Source organism: Panthera onca, chromosome F2, assembly GCF_046562875.1.
Source record: "Panthera onca isolate mPanOnc1 chromosome F2, mPanOnc1 haplotype 2, whole genome shotgun sequence".
NCBI lineage: Eukaryota > Metazoa > Chordata > Mammalia > Carnivora > Felidae > Panthera > Panthera onca.
Window position 1 is genome coordinate 16,213,359 of NC_138356.1, and position 16,350 is coordinate 16,229,708.

The 16,350-nt window shown below is 41.8% G+C and overlaps 2 long non-coding RNA genes across 4 annotated transcripts in view; one reads left to right on the forward strand and one right to left on the reverse strand.

Annotated features, from left to right (window-relative positions):
- Positions 1-15,142, reverse strand: part of LOC132664132 (uncharacterized) — a 146,290-nt gene extending 131,148 nt beyond the window's left edge. For all 3 annotated transcript variants that reach the window (XR_013553400.1, XR_013553402.1, XR_013553401.1), the window contains exon 1: positions 14,903-15,142. This is a non-coding gene — a long non-coding RNA (uncharacterized LOC132664132). The remainder of the gene's footprint in view (positions 1-14,902) is intronic.
- Positions 15,143-15,988: 846 nt separating this feature from the next.
- The window catches only part of LOC132664134 (uncharacterized), a 63,721-nt gene continuing 63,359 nt past the window's right edge, over positions 15,989-16,350 (forward strand). The window contains exon 1 of the long non-coding RNA XR_009603472.3: positions 15,989-16,189. This is a non-coding gene — a long non-coding RNA (uncharacterized LOC132664134). The remainder of the gene's footprint in view (positions 16,190-16,350) is intronic.

Consider the following 16,350-nt stretch of genomic DNA (forward strand, 5'->3'; position numbering starts at 1 on the left):
ATTTACACAAGCATTGTATTTTCAGTATCCAACGTAACATGAATTATGCATGTTGGGATTTCATAACTTTATATAATCCTGCACATGAAATAGGTGCCCTAGGTCCTTCTTGGAGTTACATCTACAAAAGATTTCAATGGTAAACACTACGATCATCTTTACATACTGTAAAACACAGTGTTTTACATCAGAGGTCAGCAAACTATGGCCAATGAACCAAAGACAGCCTGCAGTTCATTTTCGTGTGGCTCAGGAGCTAAGACTGGTTTTTATAGTTTTAAATAATTGTTTTTAAAAATCCAGAAGAACAAAACAAAAAAGTAAACATAATCAAATAAAACCATACAACAGAAAGACCATATCTGGCCTATAAAGCCAAAAATAGGGGCGCCTGGGTGGCGCAGTCGGTTAAGCGTCCGACTTCAGCCAGGTCACGATCTCGCGGTCCGTGAGTTCGAGCCCCGCGTCAGGCTCTGGGCTGATGGCTCGGAGCCTGGAGCCTGTTTCCGATTCTGTGTCTCCCTCTCTCTCTGCCCCTCCCCCGTTCATGCTCTGTCTCTCTCTGTCCCAAAAATAAATAAAAAACGTTGAAAAAAAAAAAAATTAAAGCCAAAAATATTTACTATCCAGTCCTTTACAGAAAAAGTCTGGTAACCTGTTTTAAATGGTAAGTTGCAAATAAAACTATTTCATTTATAGGAGCGCCTGCCTGGGTGGCTCAGTCAGTTAAGCGTCCGACTTCGGCTCAGGTCATGATCTCGCAGTTTGTGGGTTCGAGCCCCACATCGGGCTCTGGGCTGATGGCTCAGAGCCTGGAGCCTGCTTCGGATTCTGTGTCTCCTTCTCTCTCTGCCCCTCCCCTGCTCACGCTCTGTCTCTCTCTCTCTCAAAAATAAATAAAGATTTAAAAAATTATTTCATTTATTTACCTTCTTTTATTTAGTTTTTACTGGATTTGATTTGTTTTATTTTACTTATTTGGTTTAATGAGGTATAATAATACTACATAGCTGAGCTTTGATCTCTTGCTTTTGACAGTGGCCACATGAGGGGCTCTGGAGAGGACTCTGAAGTAGCCCTCCAACATGGTGGCAGACAGGATGCTATTACCAATTAGTGAAGCCTCCATAGATGTAGGAGGCCGAAATGGGGGCATTAATTCCACAAATTGCCCTCCCTGCCTTAGGCAAGATTTTTAAAGCGTAGTTATATTTATATATGCAATTAAATACGCAGGGGTAAGAAACAAATACATTTAACAATGCAAGACTACATAAGCAAAGCCAGCCCTAGCCTGGAATACATCGTGCCACATGTTCACTGCGTGACTGAAATTAGCTTTGCAGAGCTGCATAAATTAGATGCTTGCACCCAGAAAATTCAGGTCATTTTTTTCAATAGGGCATCTCCACAAGTGTGGGTTGTAGCTTAGGTACTCTAGAACCCCAGAGACTCTACATTTGAGCTTTACAATCAAGTGCTTAGATCATTTTAGCAAATATTCATAAATACTGGAGGAGTGTTACAATAGCCAAGGATGGCCTGGCTGGCTGTTTCCTTATAGCAGATTACACATTTCCATGTGCCAACTCTCTTCCTCCACCTATGGAGGAAGGGAAACCAAACTCCAAAGAGGAAGGCCACTTCTAGAGTGTGCAGTTATAGGTGGAGGCCAGTAAATAAATCCCCTTTCACTATGACAAACACATAAGCCAGAAACACAACCTCACTGTCATACTTCAGTTTCAAAAGCACAACATGGTATATTTCTGTGGCATTGCTTCAAAATGTATTACCTCATCAATTCATTTCTGAAAAAGTCAAAATAGTGGAGGCAGTCTATTTTGCCAACATTTTGAATCAAAGCTGTTTTGAGTTCTTCAGGCACCAGAAAGCAGCCTTACTTAATGAGCTGCATCCTCACCCAGCATTGGTGCAGTTTTTGGGTTCAGAACTGAACATAACCTATCTATTCATTTCTTCATTCATTTACCAAATACTAATTAAGAATGGGCTAGCTGTCAGATACTCTATTCAGCTTCTGGAGACACAAAAACAATCAGAACACAGCCCCTGGACTCAAAATCTAGGAGGAGAGGTAGATAAGCAAGCCATTAAGGGGCAGGCTACGTGTTGTGAGGGGAAAAGCTTAAGTTTCTGTAAAAACACATAGGAGGGAGGAGCCCTTAGCTCAGGCCCATGGGGACAGGGAGTCAGGAAAGGCTTTCTGGAGGAATGGAGATCTCTGCTGAACTCTGAAAGTCAAGAAATGGAACAATAGGACTTGACTTGTACCAGTACCACGTGTTCTCGGTGCGAAACACATAGGACACTCCAGGTCTCTGGAGAGTAGCAGGAACCACAAGAGGAGCATGACACACATGACATGACTCAGGGTAGGACAGCTATGGAGCAGGGACTGGGCCATGTCTTAATGGCCCAGTCGATTTTACTGCCAATTAACTTAATGGCACACTGTGTTCTCTCCTCAAGAAAGCTATTCTTAGGGCTGGGACATAAAGACTGTAGCACAGAGATGTAAAACTAGACTATCACAAGTTCTGGGGAGAGTATACGTTCCAAAGACCTCCCCCCTCCCACATTAGTTTGCTAGGGTGTCCATGATAAAGTATCACACATTTGGTGGCTTAAACAATAGAAATGTCTTATCTCACAGTTCTGAAGGCTAGAAACCCAAAATTGAGATCGTGGCAGGCATGGTCCCTTCTGAGGGCTGTGAGGGAGAATCTGTTCCATGCCTCTGCACTCACTTCTGGTGTTTGCCAACAATCCTTGGCATTCCTTATAGATGTTCTCCTTTGTCTCCACATGACTTTCCCTCTGTACGTGTCTCTTTCTTTTGGCTTGACATTCTTTTTATAAAGACACCAGTCATAGTGGATCAGGGGCCCACCCTACTCCACTATGACTTCATTTTAAGTAATCACATATGCAATGCCCCTATTTCCAAATAAGGTCACAATCTGAGGTACTGGAGGTGAGAACACCCATATATGAATGGGGGGCGGGGTACAATTTGACTCCTAACACCCTCATTTAGGAGAGTAAAGAAACTTCCTTTCTGCCTCTCTCCACAAAGAAGCAGCAACAGTGACAATCCAGTGCCTACAAGTGTAAGGCATGGGGTCCAGACCTCAAAGCTGGGACCTCAGAGTTTCAGGGAACTATAGGGAAAAGGCCAGGATAAGGATAAAAATCTCTGTCTTTCAGCTTCAAGCCCCTAAGTAAACATTTTTTCCTCCTTGGCATTTTACCTGCCCTAGTCATGAGATCACAAAAAAACATCATGAGGCCCCTTGGAAGTGAGTAGCTTCTCAGTGTATCCTGTACCCAGCAATGAGGTCAGGTAGCCCTCCTTCACCATGCAAAGCAGGCTCTTAGCTGTTGTCGGGTCAGGAGGCACAAGGCTGGCCCCTGGAAGCAGAACCTCCAGGCTATGTGAGGATGGGAAAGGAGGACAAAGGAGAAGGAAGAAGAGCGGAGGTCATCCGGTTGTGTCCTGTTTGCGATGCTGGAGCCCACGGCCGAATGTTATTTTAGAATTTGGTGAGTCACAGCGGCACAGCATCGCCTGCCTGCAGCCACCCTCCTACCAGTGGGGGAATTAGGCTAATTATGTCTCCAGGCAGGTATTCCCCTAGTTTTAGGGAAACATAGGCAAAAGTACGAAAGTTGCTGTGGAAAGGAAACTGTGGGCCATGACAGGATGGCAGGTTAGCAATGAATGACTACCCCAAAGGCCTGTGCTCCACAGAGCCCCTGCATGCCCACCTCTGAATGAGCTGTAGAAGCAGGACAGAGGAGACCTCAGATGGGGTCACTTAGGAGGCCTGCATGTTACAGCATTGGCTCACCTAATCCCAACCTCCTTATTTAACAGATGGGGAAACTGAGGACTCAACACACAGAGACTTGCCTGCAATCCCCCGGTAGAATAACAATAAGGCCTATCACCAAACTTTCCATTTCAAGCTCTTTTCACAACATCATCCCACCTCAAACTGCTGGCCAGCCTGTATTAGTTCACTATGGCTACCATAAAAAGCACCACAGACCAGGTAGCTTAAATGCCCAGAACTTTATTTTCTCAAAATTCTGGACACCAAATGTTTGAAATTAAGGTGTCAGTGGAGTTGGTCCCTTCTGGGCCCGCTCTCCAAGGCTTGTAGACAGCCTCTTCTCCCTAGGTCTTCACATGGTCTTTCCTCTGTGCCTGCCTATGACCAAATTTCCTCTTCTTATTATAAAGACACCTAACATACTGGGTTAGGGCCCAATGCAATGACCTCACATTTTTATTATTAAAGTTTAAAAAAAAATTAATGTTGTTTTTTTTTTGAGTGAGAGAGCGTGAGCGGTGGGGAGGGGCAGAGAGAAGGAGACACAGAATCCGAAGCAGGCTCCAGGCTCTAAACTATCAGCACAGAGCCCGAGGTGGGGCTCAAACCCACAAACCACAGGATCATGACTGAGCCAAAGTCAGACACTTAATTTAGACACTTAATTTGGCTCAAGACTGAGCCAAAGTCAGCCATCCAGGTGCTCCACAATGACTGCATTTTAATTTAATTACCTTTTCAAGGTCCTATCTCTGAAAACAGTCATGTTCTGAGATACTGGGAGTTAGGGTCTCAACATATGAACTTGGAGATGGACACAATTCAACTTGTAACACTCCGCCAGAGCCTTTCTCCCAGGAGTTCCTGCTCCATAACTAGCCCTGCTGGTGCCACATGACCCTGCCCCTGACAAAAGCTGACAAGACCAGGGCCACTGAGCTCCTGGCTCCATCTCCTAAATGTATTTATTGTGACAGCTCTGCCAGTGGAGACAATGGGCTGGACTAATTCAGGCTCTTTGGGGCAGTCTGAGCTCAAGACATCGGGAGAAACAGAGCAAGATCCTAGTGAGGCAAAAGCAAAAGGAGCAGGCACAGAGAAGTAAGCCTACAAAATGGTGAGCTCTAGGGGAGAACCACAACTCCTGGCACTGATAAAGAGAAAACAACAACAACAACAACAACTCTGGACACCAGAACCAGGCTGGACTCTAGATGAACTTCCAATAAATTGGTAAGGTCTCCAAGCTGTGCTTGAGTTTTGAAGCTGCCGGCACATGATATTCCTTATTTCGAGGGGTAACAACATTAAAAGCAATCAACAAGTCAACATAACCAATACCTGAAACACCATGGTAAACCAAAAGAATCCTACCCTTTTTTTTCTTCTTTGCCTAGGAATGCATGTTACCTACAGATGAGAAAGGAAGAGAGAAAGAAAGAAAGAAAGAAAGAAAGAAAGAAAGAAAGAAAGCAAAAACAAAACCTTGAACATATGTTTTCTTTTTTCTCAGAGATTGTGGAAATCATCAAGGGTTGAAGCATAGCTGAAATGGTCCTTAAAACAAGAATAAATGGAAAGCAAGAGCCTGGGGCAACAGTTTACAATGGCCTCACAGTAGGGGACTACATTCTTTCTATTGGTGTCCTGAGTTGTGTATAAGATAAATCTGATTTCAAATGTAATGGAAAGAAGAGGGAATGGTGAATCCATTAAAACAAACCTACCAGGAATGTCCTCACAGTTATATTCCTCACTGCCCTTTTGAGAACATTTCAAGACAGAGAAATTTCAAGAGTCTTATGGCATTTATCTCATTTTTTCTAGGTCACCCCTTTACACAGCAGTTTGACCCTTTTCATGATAGGTTTTTAAGCACTTAAGATTCCACCCTTTGCTATTACATTGGAAGGAAGGATTTTTTTTTAACTTTTTAATATTTTTCCCTTTTGTTTATTTATTTGTTTGTTTATTTGTTTATTTATTTATTTATTTTTGAGAAAGAGAGCAGGGGAGAGCCAGAGAGAGACAGGGAGAAAGAATCTTAAGCAGGCTCCATGCTCAGTCTGATGTGGGGCTCAGTCTCATGACCCTGAGATCATAACCTGAGCTGAAATCAAGAGTTGGATGCTTAACTGACTGAGCCACCCAGATGGCCCAATATATTTTTCCCTTTTAGATTAAGCTCCCTGTTTCTTTGGCTATATCTGTTATTCCACTCTAAACTTACTTCAATTTGTCTTTATCTTTCCAATAGCCACGATCCCCAAAACACTACAAGATTTCAGAGTCATTAGTTGCAAGGCCCCGTGGGGTAGAAATTAAGCTCCTGATTTTTGTTCTATTTTCCCACTGTGTCTGTGCAGCCCCCCTCACGCAGGAGGCAGAAGACAAATGTTCCCTGACTCATTCTTTCATTCGGGCTGTTTCTCCCCCAGGACAGTGGGAGTGTTCACATATCTCACAAGCAAAGACTAAAATTCGGGACCTCTCTTACCTTCTAAATAACGGTTAGTTACATCATATTTTTGTAATATTCCCCTGCTGACCTGAAGCCAATTTACTTCTCATCCCTGTGTTTCTCCATCAGCTCTGGAAAAAATCCAGATATGTAACATAAACTCTTCTCTGACCCTAAATTTGCTTGATTGCCAATGGAAGGATTGGAAGCTGGTGGGAAAAGGCATCTTAACCTTGGCACTATTTCCTCCAGCAACTTAGACATTCCTTTTTAAAATTAACAATTTCTTGCCATGAGATGCCCAGAAGGTTTCAGTAGCAAAACCATACTGACAATAGCTTCAGGGTTAGCTAAGCAAATACATACTGTATCTCCTATGGGAAACGGGTATGGGAAGGGGAAGAAGTCTGTGTGGATTTAAAAAAAAAAAAAAAAAAAGTGACTTTTTCTAATCATGCCTAAGTATCCCTTTTTTGTAAAACAGTTGAGCTGTTAACTTCTATGCTAAGGCACGTATGCACTTTGGAAAGGTAATTTGAAAGCGAGTTGAGCCATGACAAATAGGGACAGCTGGCCTAATTGAATCATTTGATCTAAGACAGCTCAACTTGGTTATCCTCACTGCAGCCCACACTGATATTAGCGAGTGAATCATTAGCCATGAAATCATGTCGACTTTCCCGACTGCAGCGTTCTTGACATGACAGCAATCGCAGTCTGCCTTTCATTATAGCCCCAGTAAGTTCTTTCGTCTGTCAGGAAAACAACAAAGCAGCTTGGAAAACTTTTAGGCTCGGCTTCAGAAAGTCATTTGCTCCAACATGCCACATAGAGCATTTCAAAGAAAGACAGGGCGTGAGTTAGCTACAGGAGCAAGCTAGGTGCACCTAAGCAAGTTCAGCCAGGCTGGACGCCCTGAAGCCTCTCCAGCATCCATACCTGCAGGTAAAAGGCAAGAGCAGCTTTCTTTTGTAAGCACCAGTTTATGGTCACTTGGGAAAGTGGACTCTAAATGGAGTAATGATAAATACTATAACACTTGACCTACAGACATCCCTAATGGGAGTCTTCATGTAGAGAGGACATTCCTGTCATCTTTAATTTAGTTTTTGCAAAAGGAAGGAAAGGGGCGAGTCCCTCTTTTCACTCTATTTGTCAAAGGTGGTGAGGCATCTAAGAGAGCTCAAATGCAGGGACCAGTCCACTGAAATGTGGAACAAATCTTGGGTCTTCACAGCACTCAAGCTGTATCTCTCTAACTTGCCCCCTCACAACTAGACTCCTTCTTAGGTCCTCCTCTCAAGACTGCACCTGAGGGTGCATTGGCCTCAATTCCCACCACAGGCAGAGACTGGGACAAAGGCTTGTGAAAATCCAGAGGGGTGAGACAGAGGAGAGAAAGCCAACACAGGATGCATCAGCCTTTGCTTCGAGCAACTCTGCTTGATCCTCTGGAGCCTTCTGAGAGGTCTGTGAAAGGCACTTCAGAACTGCCTTCAAGGGGAGGAAAGGAGGAAGCACTTACTCACTTGCTCCTGCTCCCTGTTGCAAAGATGACCCCACAGAAATTAACTCCTTGCATTCCCAGGTTACACACGTGTGAGCCATGAGCGCTTTCCTTGGCTGTCCCCCACGAAGCATCAGCAACGTCCAGTACAGCCAACCAAAGCACCATCTGGCTGCAGCTCCACAAGCCTTGCAAAAGTCTGCCTAAAACTGGCCTATCAGCTTAAGAGGTGGGCCAAGGAGACTTTGAAGAAACCGTATTGATAAGAATTATCAGAAACAGAAATGTAGCTCAGACGCAGCTCATGGCAGGTAAAATGTAGACAAATTGATACATGCAAAGATTTACAAGCAGTGTCCGGATGGCTGAGTGGTCTAAGGCACCAGACTCAAAGATCGACCAAAAAAGTCTGAGTAAACGATGACATTTGCAGATAACTTTGATGCTGAAAATGACATTAGATTTAGAATGGAATACCAAGACCAAGAAACAACTGATATGGCTCATTTTTACAGCTGTCTAAACAGTAGGTGAATCCAAAAAGCAATGGCAGAAATTTTGTAAAATGAATATTGAGTTGGAAAGCACCCCACACTGTAGGTGTTCATGTACATGTAATGGGTACAATAATCAATCTGAATCACAAAATTTCAGAGACAGAAAGCAACTTGGAAATCATGTCCTCAAACCTTCTTTTATTACAAGAAAGAAAATCAAGCAAGTTCAGCAGCAAATACACTGCTAGGTGGTGGCAGAGTAGATTCCTGAACTTAGAGCTTGCCCCACTTGCCTGTGAACTTGGCCCTTGAGATCAGTTTCACCATCTCGTGGCACACCACGAGTGACTGGACATCTAGAGTGGGCCATTTTGTAAACCCTACCCCCAAAATATTTTCATAGTAACTGTAACATGAAACAAATAAAGATAACAGCCAGAAAAGAACTGAAGACAATGAAACAAATTTTAATGTACTACACAAACGTAATTTTGCCAGGAAAAAAATTTTTTAATTTTAATTAAAATAAATATAGTACAAAAAAAGGAAAAAAGCACAACTATTTATTCAATGGTTTTAAAAAAATTTTTAATGTTTATTTATTTTTGAGAGACAGAGCGTGAGTGGCAGAGGGGCAGAGAGAGAGGGAGACACAGAATCTGAAGCAGGCTTCAGGCTCCGAGCTGTCAGCACAGAGCCCGACACGGGGCTTGAACTCATGAACCATGAGATCATGACCTGAGCAGAAGTCAGATGCTTAACCGACTGAGACACCCAGGTGCCCCTCAATGGTTTTTAAATATTCCTAACAGTTTTAACTTTGATCCATTGGCTACAGTTTCACATAATAATATTTTATGAAAATCACTGTTCAGTAGGTAATTTATAAATTTTAATGAAATTAAAATATCTGGGATGCCTGGCTGGCTCAGGCATAAGAGCATGTGACTCTTGACCATAGGGTTGTGAGTTTGAGTTCCACGTTGGGTGTAGAGATTACAAGAAAAAATAATAATAAACTAAAAAAATAAATAAATAATATAATGTCTGTAAAAGGTACAATTTAAGAATTATTAAACAGTGCCACTTATATAACTTTTTATTTTCTTGATTTTTAAAATAACTTTAAAGTAATTAATTTTAAAATATTTTAATTTAAAATGCATATTCGGATTCAGTTAAATATTTCATGCAAGCTAAATTTGTCTTTATCAACAAAAACCTATGCCTGCCATTTGCACTCAGTTTTACTGTTTTAAATTGTAAATACCAATAAAAACACCAAATTGTTTTTAGATGATAGAATTGAAGAAGCCAAGTTTTTTTCTATATCTTGACAATCACTTCACTATTATTTATTTCTAATCTACTGTTTAAACTCAGGAATATGTCAAACCCTGGGGACCCACATACCTTCTATACCCACAGCAAGCTGGGACAACTCTGAACCAAAGGAACATTTGCCTGAGATGAACACGTATATAGATGACTCCACATGTTTTGCAGTAAACTACATAACCAAAAATTCTTTAAAAAAAATTTTTTAATGTTTCTTTATTATTGAAAGACAGAGACAGAGCATGAGCATGGGAGGAGCAGAGAGAGGAGAAGACACAGAATCTGAAGCAGGCTTCAGGCTCCAAGCTGTCAGCACAGAGCCCGACGCGGGGCTCGAACTCATAAACCCCAAGATCATGACCTGCCTGAGCCAAAGTCAGATGCTTAACGGACTGAGCCACCCAGGTGCCCCAGAATTCTTTAAATTAAGTTTCGTGTAGAATACTGCTTATTAAAGGATAAGTAATAGCAATATATTAATTTAATTATTACTTAAATTCAACAGTAATCTCAACAATTGTTAGAACTCAGATCATAAGTTTCTTTTCAGAGAGTATTTTGTCACTGACATTTAGAATTGCTGGCAAATGGTGACAATAAAAATACCAGCTTTTGGTCAGTTTCATAATTGTTCTTGAATCTGTACAGATGAGTCACCCCTTACTGTGTGCACTGAATGACCACTCTGTATTGTAAGCGCAGTGTTTGCGCAATGTTCTTGACGAGAATGACGACAGGTTGGCTCTGGTTTAAGAGCACAGGATCCAGTCGAGTACACGCCAGGAGTCTGTTGTCAGGACAGCCCCTTTTTCCTCTCCTGCAGTCTCTTTCTTTGTACCTATGTTCTGAGATCATGATAGAGCTTTATTTCCCTGTCATCCATTTCTGAGCTTTCACTTTAGCCACTTTTTCTATCAAAAAAATTCTTCCATAAAGGGTTTTGATCCTTCAGCATGTTCACAATGTAAAGACAAAGATAAAGAAGACAACCAGGACTTAAGACTTCAGCATTCAGGGCTTCTGGGTGGCTCAGTCGGCTAAGCGTTTGACTTCGGCTCAGGTCATCATCTCTTAGTTCGTGGGTTCGAGTCCCGCACTGGGCTCTGTGTTGACAGCTCAGAGCCTGGAGCCTGCTTCAGATTCTGTGTCTCCCTCTCTCTCTACCCCTCCCCCACTTGTGCTCTGTCTCTCTCTGTTTCTCAAAAATAAATAAATGTAGAAAAAAAAATACTTCAGCATATAAACCATGACTTTTTAAAAATCCCATGCATGCACACATGTGTAGAAACTACACTTCAATGTTCCAGAGCACTGCTCATGTTTAAAAATTAATTAGATTTAATCAGGTCAACTCAACCATGTCCATCAAGTAAGTAATGGACTAGGTGAGGCATAGCAAAATAATACTTTCTAATGATTAAAGTACCTGCGAATACATGAGGAATCCAAGAAACAGGATAAAAGATTCCCCTATAGTCACACAGCAATCAGTTGTAGACTCAGTTTCCTCATCCCCTGCTAGATCCTTTTCAACTTAAAAGCCATGTTCCCTACACACATTACCTACAATCCAGAGTGGGAAATACCATTGCAATACATGAAGCTATTCAGACACGTAACAGTGTGTGGTCAAAGGCTACAGTGAGATCCCTGGAAATCTAAGGAGGTAAAACCTGCCTGGAGATATCTCAAGACAGGGCCAGTAAAGAAGATGAGGCTTGAGTTGGCCTTAGAAGCTCTTCATGTTGAACGTGTTCCAAGAACATGGAAGAAGAATGGGTTGCTCCAATGGGCTGTCAGCAAAGACAGAGGAACTCCAGCATATGAGTGAACCATGGCCAGCAAGCAAGTCACCTCACCCCTTTGAGCCCATTTTATTCCACCTTAAATGAGGAAGGGGTGCAGTTATAATGGTATGGAAAAGTGTTATTCACCAGAATTCCTCATGAGATGAGCCTGTATTTATTAGAAAGAAATCCTTTGATAAGCAAGAACAGACTCACATACCAAAGACATTCCATTAACTGCTATGTGTAAAATAAAAAGAATTTATGTATTTTTCATTTTTCTTGAGAGAGAGGGAGAGAGACAGAGACAGAGAGAGAGAAGGAACAGGGGAGGGGCAGAGAGGCAGGGAGACACAGAATATGAAGCAGGCTCCAGGCTCTGAGCTGTCAGCACAGAGCCTGATGCAGGTTCAAACCCACGAACTGTGAGATCATGAACTGAGCCGAAGTTGGATGCTTAACTGATTGTGCCACCCAGGCACCTCTGTATTTTTTTTTTCCTGAAATGAAAAGGGTAGGAAAGTGAGAAGAAGAAAAAAGAGGGAGAAGGTCAACACGATAGAATGTGGTTATGGGACATAATGTGACCGACCCCTTTCTAATGACCTCTCAAAAGCTCATCAAAGCATACCAAAAAATTATGAAGCGCTAAGTGTGATGGGATTTCTTATAGAAACTGGCAGGTGATAGAGTTCTGCCCAAGGGGTCATGGGTAGAAAAAGATGTAGCACCAAGGATGTGGGAGTCAATTGGCTTCTATGCTACACTCTGTGAGTCGTCCGTATTCACCATCTAGGGCTGCCATAACAAATTACCACAAACTGAGTAGCTAAAACCAACAGAAATTTATTCTTTCACAGTTTTGGGAGCTAGATGTACAAAATCAAGGTACTAGCAGGGCCATGCTGCTTCTGGTAAGAAGAATCTTTCTTGCCTCTTCCTGCTTCTGGTAATGACAATTAATTCTTGGCTTTCCTTGGCTTATAAATGCCTGATTCTAATCCCTGCCTCTGAAATCACATGGCCTGCTTTCCTGTGTGTCTCTAGAGGTCTCCAACTCTCTTTGCCCTTATAAGAACACCAGTCATTGAATTTAGGGCCCATTCTAATCCAGTATGACCTCATCTTAACTGCATCTTAACTGCAGCATTTCAGCTGAAAGACCCTATTTCCAAATAAGATCACATTTCCAGGTACCACGGTTATAATTTCAAAGTATTGTTTTGAAGGACACAGTCAACCCACAATAGACCCAGATATATCCCTGAATACTTTGTATGTGCTTTACTACGAGAAGCTCAAAATAGCTGTATAATTGGCTCATTAACTGAGCCTTCGGCTTCTCTTTGCTGGCCCAGAACAGTGGATCTGTGGAGAGCTGAAGGACAGATTTGATGGATCCTTACAATTTACCTATTCTGACAGTATTTAGAGAAGCATTAATTTCAGGTGATAGTTTTCAAGGAAGATTCATCTGTATGTGGGCACATAATGAATAGGCAAATAGTGCTTGGTCTTGCCTTAGAACTTTCCAGATATCTCTCTGGGCACATAGCATACAGGAAGGCTTTTCCGCTCCGTTTCACTTCTTGCCTTTCTTTCTCCCATACCCACGTGGTTGAGGTCGGCTCATCCCAAGTATAGTTGGTACATTAGTATTAATGCTATAAAATCATCCACCTCATTATTATACAATTATGAATGGATGGCAAAGTTGATCATAGTTTTATTTATCAGCTGTAATTATTACAGATCCTAATCAAAGCCTTTCATAAACTCCAAATTTAATATATTGTCTGGTGGCTTTAGGTCATATGCCTTTCTCCTTGACCTTAAAATTCTTCCAATGTCCCTCTTCTGGCCTTGGGAGAGTCTGATGAATTTAAATGGCCTTAGATGGCTTGTCTATTTTCCCACATTGCCTTCCACCACTATTACTAATACTCTTTACATATCCACCACTCTTGTCCACTTCTATTTAAACCAGCCTAGATGCCCTTATTTGGCATTCCTTTGTACTCCTGTAATTTGGTGTTTCAGCCTGTGCCATTAACCTAATCACACACTCACATTAACTGGCTTGTCAACCTCTTGAGGGCCCTTGTTCTTCTCTGCATATTTTATAACATTTAGCACAGTGTCTAACATGTGGTAACTGCTCAAAAAGTCTGCGTATCATTAAACTGAAATTGGGAGGATTATTTTCCATCTTTTTAGGCCTGTGCTCTCCTGAATCTCAACATTGTAAAGGCAGTGAAGTTCACAAAAAAGACATACATTTTATGTCTGGCTTATTTAGATGCATAAGTATAGCATCCTATTCATCTCAAAAGAAGAAAGTATGGGGGTGCGTGGGTGGCTCAATCGGTTAAGCATCCGACCCTTGATTTTGGCTCTGGTCATGATCTCATGGTTTGGTTCATGAGTTCGAGAACACTGCCAGAAGATGCTGTCTATGAACCTGAATTGACCAGAATCTTGATCTTGGACTCTCCAGCCTCCAGAACTGTAAGCATTAAATTTCTACTGAAACAGTAGAAAGCTAACCTGTGGTAATTTGTTAGAGCCAAATGGACTAAGATACAAGGAGAGCAATAAGGCTTCCAAACAAGCCCCTTTAAATGCCATGTCACTAATCAAAAGTTAGGAGTAATGGAATCCTTGGCAATGGGATCAGTTGCTTGCAAATTTGTGGTTTTGTTTCCATTTTCCAAAATGCAAATATCTCTCTGATTTTTCAGGGTTAATTGAACAATTTGGAAGAGAATATGCCCACCTTTTCAAAGACGTCCAATGTTTTCCCCCAAATATTTCCATTCTTTATTCTTCCCTGATTTACACATCATTTTCTCCTGAACAGAGAGCATGCTGTGTGCCAGCTGGACCTGGACTGCAGTAGGTTTGTTTCCAAATAAGGTTCATGTCCAGAGCATTGATAAAAGACCAAAGAAACTTGACCAGAATTAGGTTTTTAAGGAATATTTGGAGTAAAACAGTCCAAATCTGGATTTTCATCATTATATACTGGGAGGTGGAAAAATTGTTTTAAGGGCCAACTGCAACTATCCCATATCTACAAATTTGTTGCCACCTAGAATTTCTATACCTCACATCTTTACCTACTACAATTACAAGAGAGAAAGAAAGAAAGAAAGAAAGAAAGAAAGAAAGAAAGAAAGAAAGAAAAAGAAAGAGTTAATTTGCAATAATCTGTTTTAAATAAGACTGAGTAGTTCTAGTCAATCTTCACAGCATGTTATTATAAACATCACTAATGCTTTGTGATTAATAATGTAAGAATTTACCCTCAGTCAACAACACAAAATACTCCAGGCATTGTCAGTGAGTCACTTTTAAGTTATCTGCTACCCAGCTCCTATTAAAAATCCTGCTGTTAAAAGTTGCATAAACAGGCAAACAAAAAATCATCTCAAGGTTACACAGCAGCTTACCTCCTCTTACTTTATCCTTCAACCTCTGTGAATTATATTTAAGTCACTTATAGACTTGCTTTCCCTGAGCTGCAGTTTTACACGAAGGGAAATCCATCCGTGCATCTGTTATGAAAATCATGCTGAGGTGAAGGACATTGTCTGTTGTCATGTGTCGCTTCTCTGCCTATACAGTAGTCCCTCCTTATCCATGGTTTTGCTTTCTGAGGTTTTAGTCTCTTGCGGTTAACCGCAGTCTGGAAGCAGATGGTCTTCCTGACATAACAGAAAGTCACAACAGCCTCACATGATGTCACAGTGCCTACCTAGATCATTTACCTCACTTCATCTCATCATGCAGGCATTTTATCATTTCACATCATCACAGAAAGAAGGTTGAGTACAGCACCATATAATATTTTAAGAGAGAGACCACATTCAAATAACTTTTATTATATCATATTGTTATAATTGTTCTGTTTTATTATTAGTTATTGCTTTTGATCTCTTACTCTGCCTAACTTAAAAATTAAACATTACTATAAGTATGAATGCATAGGAAAAAAAAACATAGAACAATGTGTACTTTCTACAGTTTCAGGCATCCACTGGGAGGGTCTTGGACCGTATCCCCTGAGGCTCCTAAGTGGGGGCCACAGTATTCTCCCATTAGCGATTTGCTTCAGAATTCAAGGGAAAGAAAAGCTTTGTTTCAGGTGAGGAAGTGGACTAGCCACTGTACTGAGAAGTCGAACTCCAGTGTTGATCTTTGTTGGCAGACAGCTTTTAAGCCTCTCCCATCTCCCTCTGTCCCTTGTGCCCATATTTGAACAAGCTGATAACAAAGCCCCTTCTTTGGTGCCTGTGGGAGATGCAGACCACCACAAGCACTCAGGAACCTTCACCCAGGCTCAACCTTAACAATAAAAACTCAAGCCAGGCCCCTGTCCTCACTCACCAGCCATTTCAGTCTGCTTGAGAGGAGGCCCCTGCTCTCCACTACACCTCAGTGATGTAAGTAACAAATCATTTCAGACTCTCATGGATTGTATGTGGTGTCATCAGTCTCAACATCCCAAACAGATTTCTGGTGGGGGGGTGGGGGGAGGGTCCCTCCTGCTTTGGCAGCATGACCATAACAACTACCCTCTTTCTGAAGTGAGAACTAGATAATATACATCTCCCTTTTGATCTTGACCAATATAAATAACAAGTAATTATGGCAGACTAGTGTGCTGCACATCCGTGGACCCCTCCAAGGCAGGCAGATGGGCATCCCATGGTTTGGACTTGACCTCCGAGACCCAGGTAGGAGCCCCATCTTTGTGCCTTCCTGGAACCCAATACAAGGGAGTATTTACCAGCCTGACTCTCCATTAGGCTGGAGACTCTGCAGGGCAGGTCTTTGCCCATGGTGTTCATCACAGTATTCCCAGCAGGTAGCACAGGGTAGGCACTGAGCAAATACT